Below are 8,675 nucleotides of genomic sequence, written 5' to 3'. Positions count from 1 at the left end.
TGGAACCCAAACTAGGGCCGGTCAAGACCAACTGGATGAGCCAAGTTGGTGGCCGACCAAAGCTTGGGTCCCAAGCTTAGGTGGCCGGCCACTAGAAAATTAAAAGGATTTTTTATTAAAATTATTTCTTATGTGGATATCATGGTTTTAAAAGAGAGTTTAAAATTTAAAATTTTCCTTTTATAACTTTCTACAAAAGATTAAGAAAAGATTTGAAATCTTTCCTTATTTGTAGATTGAAAGGAGATTTTAATTTTGAGAAAACTTTCCTTTTTAACCATGTTCATGATTTAAAAGAAAGTTTAAAAATTAAATATTCTCTTTTAGTAGTTTCTACAAAAGATTAAGAAAATATTTGATATCTTTCCTTATTTGTAGATTGAAAAGAGATTTTAATTTTTAGAGATAACTTTCCTTTTTGGTTTTTATCCACATGTTTAAAAGAAAGATTTTAATTTATAAAATTTCTTTTTTACAAATCAACATGAAGGGAAAAATTATTGGAGAAATTTTTATAAATTTCTGGAGACAAATTAGGAAGTTTTAATTAATTAAAACTCTCCTTGTTTATAGCTTTAATGTGGTCGGCCATGTAATGTGAGAAGAGAAAATTATTTTTAATTAAATAAATTTTCCTTTTCATGGAAAAAGAATTAAGGAAGTTTTTTTATTTAAATTTCCTTATTTGCCAAGACCAAGGATTATAAAAGAGGGGGTAGAGGTGCTTTCATGGCTAACGATTTTATTATTTTTCTTCCTCTCTTTTCCTCCTTGGTGGAGGTCGGCCCTATTATTTTTTCCTTCTTCCTTTTCTTTCTTCTTCATTGGCCAGACTTTGTAATCTCATAGAGCTTGAAGATGGCCGGATTTTAGCATGGAGAAGAAGGAGAGAAAGGAAGCATCCCTTGGAGCTTAGTGGTGGTGGATGAATCACATCTATTCGTGGAGTATTTGTGGAGGTCGAATCTTGCTTGGAGAAGAAGGTGGCTTAGGTGGATTTTCATCTCGGTAGATTGTTGCCCACACAACGTCCGGGATAAGAAGAGGAATACGGTATAAGATCAAGAGGTTGTTGCATACAAAGGAAGGTATAATTAGTAATTAATTTTCGCATCATACTAGTTGTATTTCTTTTGTATGAATTCCAAACACAAGAGGCATTAGATCTAGTTTTTTGAATTAGTTTTTCGAGTTTGTGTTTTCTTCTTTTTCGAATTTGTGATTCGATTGTTCTTTTTGGTTAACCTAGAGTTATTTAAGGAAATTAAATATTAGCTTTCCTTAAAAGGCTTTGTCTAGGCGGTGGTGGTTGCTCCCATATCCAAGAAGGTCATGTGCCTCGCCATGTAGTCCTGGAAGCGAATTTTAGAAATTAATATTTAATGAAATTAATAACATAGGTGGATTTGAATCAATAGTGTTAAGTTTCGCTTGCGATTCAAATCTAAACCATTAATAACAGATAAGTTAAATTTGGAATCAATGATGTTAAGTTCCGTCTGCGATTCCTAATTTAACTTCTAAAGAACACAATAGGTTATTTAAGGAAATGTTCGACACTTGTACAAAAATTTTTATACAGTGGAATTGGTACATTTTCCTAGGACTAACCAACAATTGGTATTAGAGCTAGGGTTTGCCTCTGTGTGTTTAGAATTCAAATAGGTTATGCACATGTCATACATAGTTTATGCAGGATAATAGTAGGATGTGCTAACTTTTTGGTTGCAGGCTCTAACTATTATGGCTTATAGATGTTGTGTGTGATTGGACCCTTGGACATGTCAAGAGCATTATTGTGTGTGTGCATGATTATATGTAACTAATATAGCAGGAGCTGTATTAGCCCTAGGATTTTAGAATTTTATTTTCGATCTAGATTCCATGTACATTCCCTCGAGGAATATAGGATCGACACATGTAAAATTCTATTTTTGTCGCGGATCAGATGCTTGCGAGGCGTGGTACTTTTGGAGCACCAGAGACACAGCGGAATAAGAATTAAGCAAGATAGATGCGATGATTTGACCCAATGTCCGTGGCTAAAGATGGCAGCAGCTAGGGTTGGAGCACACGAAGGACAGTGATAGAAAAAGGTCATAATAGTTGGAAAATAATTTTCATATTTATTGCTTTTATTTACTATGATGTGTGGGTATGCATGTGATGTATGCTAGGATAGTTTAAAATTCCTCACTTTAAATAACTAAGTGGGAGAGGAATTTATTTTAAATTCCACGGTCTCCATTACTGGTTTGTAAGTGATGCAAACAAACTTGCGCGTTGGCTCTGAGTGCCTTCCTCCATATCGGATGAGTTTGTTTGCGGATCACTAGATCAAACTTCCATTAAGGATGACTATATGAAATTAATTAAGAGCGTGTGATCTTCTCCATTGGAAGGGGCACAATCTTATTAATGGACTTAGTGTCAAGTAATGGTATACACTTAGGCATGTCTAATAGTATCCTCCCCATCGGAGTCACTGCTATTATTTGTGTGACCAAAGGAAAACCAACTATTAATTTGTCAAAAAGATAAGTTGACAAGATAATAAAATTAAAACCCCCTCTTACAAATGTCGAGTTTTTGTATACGTCCACACTATTGTGGCATACAAAATTCACTATGTATGAGGTAATTTTATTTGTCAAGATGACAAGGAAATGAAATTAATGGGAAAAACTCTTCTTACAAATGTTTGGTTTTTTATACGTCCACACTATCATGACATACAAAATTCACGGTGTTTTAGGTAATTTTATTTGTCATAAAGATTTATTGACAAGATAATTAATGGGTAAAACCCTCCTCTTACAAATGTTCGAATTTGTATACGTCCACACTATCGTGGCATGCAAAATTCTCGGTGTTTGAGGTGTTGGTGAATTTAAATAATATTGTTTGAGGAATCAATGTTATTTTAAATTCAAAGTTTTGACCAAAATATTTGATCAAAGATAGACCAACTATTAATTTTATTTGTCATGAATGACGAGATAATAAAATGGACAAAATCTCTTTTTGTATACGTCCACACTATCATGACATACAAAATTCACGGGGATTTTAAAGTGTTGGTCTTGACCAAATATTTTTGTGATTCTTAGGATTTTAAATGTTTGTCAATCCCCTAGTTGTTATACTATAGAAAAGACTTAGTAGTCCCAATTATAATGATTGGAAATAGGACTTGGACATTAAGGTAGACTGTCTTCTTAGAACTGAGAACAATATAGGTGTATTTAATTCATTAGTTATTGAAACATGTTTAGTGGTGTTATCTACCAGTACCTGGAGTGTAGATACAGATGCCACTAATCATGTCTGCAATTCATTGCAGGGTTCCAGGAAACCCGACAGCTATATGAAAAGGAAAGCACCATCTACATGGGCACTACTGCAAAAGTAGCATCTGTTGCAGTGGGAGATGTTTATCCTCTGATAAGAATAAAATATGGATTTTCAAAAATTATCTTTACGTACTAAGTTCAGAAAGAATCTGATTTCGGTTTCTAAACTATCAAAAAATAGATATTCTGTCTATTTTGATAACAAACTTGTTATCAAGAAAAATAGAGAAGTTATCTGTTCTGGTATGTTGGTTGACAATTTATAATCCAATAACTCCCACGATGCAATAAATGGGAATTAATAACACATTTTCTAACTTTAATAAGAAAAAGTAACCTTCGGAAATGAACCGATCATATTTTTGGCATCTAAGGCTAGGTTATAATAACTTGAGTAGGATTCAAAGGATAATAACCAATGAACTCTTGGGTTCATTGGTAATGGAAATCTTTCCAACCTGCGAGTCTTACTTGGAAGGAAAAATAACCAGGAAGCTTTTAAGTCTAAGGGGTATGGAGCCAAAGATATGTTAGAATTGGTTCATTCTGATTTGTGTAGACCTTTGACTATCCAGGCAAGAGGTTGTTTCGAATATTTCATCTTTTTTATAGACGACTATTCAAGATAAGGATACATTTACTTGACGTGCCACAAGTCTAAGTGCTTTGATTAGTTCAAAGAGTACTAGGCTGATGTGGAGTAACGTCAAAGTAAAAGTATCAAGTTATTACGGTGAAATCGTAGTAACGAATACCTCTTAGGAGAGTTTAGGAGTCACTTATCAGAAGTCAGGATTTAATCCCAACTAACTGCACGTGGTACACCCCAACAGAATGATGTACTAGAAAGAAGGTATAAGGCTCTTATGGAATAATTAGATCGATGATGAGTTATTCAGAAAATTACCAAAATCGTTTTAAGGATATATACTGGAAACAGAAGTGAACATAGTACCTTCTAAGTCAGAACTCTCTACTCCCACAAAATTACAGAATAGGCGTAAGCCTAGTCTGAAGCATATTCGGATTTGGGTGGTCTAGCACGTGAGAGACACTGATAAGTTCACTTGTTTGTGAGTTATCCTAGAAAAACGAAAAGAGGTTTTTAGTCCTTAAAATCGGAAGGTCATTGTTGGCACCAATGCTCGATTTTAGAAAAGGACTATACTATGAACCACAAGGCCATGAGTAAAAATTGTTCTTAAGGAAATTAAAGGACACGTCTAATCTAGTACCAACTGTACAAGATGAAATATCACAAGAAACTGGAACATATATCACAAATGATACACAATTACAGAAAGTGTCTCGTCATAGTGGGAGGGTTGTTAGGAAACCTAAAAGATTCATGCTTTGGGAGAGTCTTTGGACTTGATCCCTGGTGGACATGAACCTGATCCCCGGACATATAACGAAGCACTCCAAGATAAAGATGAAGTATCTTTACAAAGAGCAATAAATACAGAATTAGAATATATGTATTCTAATATATTCTGGGAGCTTATAGAATCACCAAATGGTGTAAAAGCCATTGGGTGAAAATAAGTCTACAATAGAAAAAAGGGATAGATGGGAAAGTGGAAACTTTCAAAGCAAGGCTTGTTGAAAAAGGGAAACCTTTTATCGATAGTCATGCTTAAGTCTATCCGGATTCTTTTATCTATTGTTGCTCATATAGACTATGAGATTAGACAAATGGATGTCAAGACAACTTTCCTTTATGGAAGTCTTGAAGAATGCATCCATATAAAGCAACCAGAGAGGTTCATTGCAAAGGGCAAAGAGCATCTAGTATGTAAGCTCAATCGGTCTATGGACTGAAGTAAAGCTTTAAAGTCTTGGTTCATCCGGTTTAATGAAGTAATCCAGTATTATGGATTTAGTTATCGGATAAGTCTTGCGTATACAAGAAGTGTGATGGAAACGTGGTGGTATTTCTTGTACTATACGTAGATGACATTTTTGATAGTTAGAAACAATATCAAGGTGTTATCAGAAGTAAGGGTATGATTATCCAAACAATTTGTTATAAAGGACTTAGGAGAGTGAGCACATATTCTTGGGATCAAGGATCGCAAGAAAAGAATATTATGCTTATCCCAAGCTTTATATATCGATACAGTTCTTGCTCATTTTAGCATGCAAAACTCCAAGAAAGGTTTCTTACCTTTCAGGCATGGAATAACTTTATCTAAAGAGATGTCTCCAAAGACATCAAAATAGATAGAGGACATGAAGACAGTTCCTTATGCCTCGGCTGTCTGAAGCCTAATGTATGCAACGTACGAGACAAGATATCTATTTTATCCATGGCATAGTTAACAGATATCGAAGTAACTAGGACCGGGACACTAGACTGTCGTAAAGCATTTGCTAGGCAGATAATTTGATCCCTGTGGGTTACACGAATTTTGATTTCCAATCAGATAGGAGCAATAGTAAGTCGACCTCGGAGTTTTTGTGTTTACTTTAGGAGGTAAAGCCATAACTATGGAGGAGTGTTAAGCATAGGTGTTTTTCAGACTCCACTATGGAAGTTGAGTATGTGGCAACCTCAGAGGCAGCCATAGAAGCTGAATGACTGAGTAACCTCAAGATGGATTTAGATATGATTTCTGGTTTGTCCAAAGATTATTATAATTTATTGTAATAATATTGGTGCAGTAACAAACTCGAAGAAACCATGAGTCCATAAGACAAGTAAACACAATAGAGCGCAAGTACCACCCAATACGAGAAATCGTATAAACGAGGAGAAGTTGTTGCCGCCTATATTGCAGCAGGAGATGACCTATAGATCCTTTCACTAAGGTCCTTAAGGCAAGAGCTTTTGATGGGCATGTTGAAGGGTTGGGAAATAGATGTATGGTAGCATTTATGGCAGCATAGTCTTTTAGTATAAGTGGGAGATTGTTGGAGTGTATACTAAAAGCCTAGCTTTTGTATAAACATTTAAAAGAATCACATTTGTCAAGTGTCTACATTTATATATACCAAATGTAGATGTTTAATTAATTTATATTATAGATAATATAGCGTGTGGTGTCACACACAGAAGATTGTGTTATCGGTTCTTTATAAATTATAAACAGTAGCTCACGACTAAGATGGAAAGGAACAAACCATTGGAATAGTCGTATTGTAATTAGGTATTAGTTTATCTTGACTAATAAATTACACTAGTACACTTTAAGTGTATTGAGAAGGATCATTTAAGGTAAGTTCTTTTTATACTGATTTAATAAAAGAACTAGACCTTAGTTATTATGGAAGTGTGTGCTCTTAATCCTAATATAATAACAAGCACATATATTTAATATTTATTTCTTTGACTTATCAAAGGGTGAGATTTAGTTCGATAAATCAAAATGCCCGATAAGTTGGGAAATGATGTTACTTATAGTGTGACTTGTTGATTATAGAAAGAAACTGTGTCCTACTAATCTAGGTTGATAATGTCCCCAAGAGGAGCTCATAAAGATTGTCATGTTAAACCCTGTAGGTAGACTTAGTCCGACATGACGATAAGGTTGAGTGGTACTACTCTTGGACTAAGATATTAATTAAATGAGTTGTCAGTAACTCACTTAATTAGTGGGCATTCGACATCTTAAATATAGGGAGACTAACACACTCATAATAAGAAAGAGCCCAAAAATGTAATTTAGGATTGGTGCGGTAGTTCAATAATAATTCTTTAGTGGTATGAATTATTATTGATGAAGTTAAGTTGTGTGTTCGGGACGAACACGAGAAGCTTAATTTCATCGGGAGACCAAAACCAATTCCTCCTCTCGGTCCCTATCGTAGCCTCTTGTATATAGAAATTTATACCCACCACATACCTACCTTCTTACCCATCCTAATGGGGCCGGCCAAGCTAGCTTGGAACCCAAGCTAGGGCCGGCCAAGACCAAGTGGATGAGCCAAGTTGGTGGCCGGCCAAAGCTTGGGTCCCAAGCTTAGGTGGCCGACCACTAGAAAATTAAAAGAAATTTTTATTAAAATTATTTCTTATGTGGATATCATGGTTTTAAAAGAGAGTTTAAAATTTAAAGCTTTCCTTTTATAGCTTTCTACAAAAGATTAAGAAAAGATTTGAAATCTTTCCTTATTTGTAGATTGAAAGAAGATTTTAATTTTGAGAAAACTTTCCTTTTTAACCATGTTCTTGATTTGAAAGAAAGTTTAAAAATTAAATATTCTCTTTTATTAGTTTCTACAAAAAATTAAGAAAAGATTTGATATCTTTCCTTATTTGTAGATTGAAAAGATATTTTAATTTTTAGAGATAACTTTCCTTTTTGATTTTTATCCACATGTTTAAAAGAAAGATTTTAATTTATAAAATTTCATTTTTACAAATCACCATGAAGGGAAAAATTATTGGAGAAATTTTTATAAATTTCTGGAGACAAATTAGGAAGTTTTAATTAATTAAAACTCTCCTTGTTTATAGCTTTAATGTGGCCGACCATGTAATGTGAGAAGAGAAAATTATTTTTAATTAAATAAATTTTCCTTTTCATGGCAAAAGAATTAAGGAAGTTTTTTTATTTAAATTTCCTTATTTGCTAAGACCAAGGATTATAAAAGAGGGGGTAGAGGTTCCTTCATGGCTAACGACTTTATTATTTTTCTTCCTCTCTTTTCCTCCTTGGTGGAGGCCGAGCCTATTATTTTTCCTTCTTCCTTTTCTTTCTTCTTCATTGGCCGGACTTTGTAATCTCATGGAGCTTGAAGATGGCCGGATTTTAGCATGGAGAAGAAGGAGAGAAAGGAAGCATCCCTTGGAGCTTGGTGGTGGTGGCCGAATCACATCTATTTGTGGAATATTTGTGGAGGCCGAATCTTGCTTGGAGAAGAAGGTGGCTTAGGTGGATTCTCATCTTGGTAGATCGTTGCCCACACAACGTCCGGGATAAGAAGAGGAATACGGTAGAAGATCAAGAGGTTGTTGCATACAAAGGAAGGTATAATTAGTAATTAATTTTTGCATCATACTAGTTGTATTTCTTTTGTATGAATTCCAAACACAATAGACATTAGATCTAGTTTTTCGAATTAGTTTTTCGAGTTTGTGTTTTCTTATTTTTCGAATTTGTGATTCGATTGTTCTTTTTGGTTAACCTAGAGTTATTTAAGGAAATTAAATATTAGCTTTCCTTAAAAGGTTTTGTCTAGGCGGTGGTGGTTGCTCCCATATCCAAGAAGGCCATATGCCTCGCCATGTAGTCCTGGAAGCCAATTTTGGAAATTAATATTTAATGAAATTAACAACATAGGTGGATTTGAATCAATAGTGTTAAGTTCCACTTGCGA

Source organism: Zingiber officinale, chromosome 9A, assembly GCF_018446385.1.
Source record: "Zingiber officinale cultivar Zhangliang chromosome 9A, Zo_v1.1, whole genome shotgun sequence".
Lineage (NCBI taxonomy): Eukaryota > Viridiplantae > Streptophyta > Magnoliopsida > Zingiberales > Zingiberaceae > Zingiber > Zingiber officinale.
The sequence above is the reverse complement of the archived record's forward strand: the minus strand, read 5'-3'. Positions refer to the sequence as shown.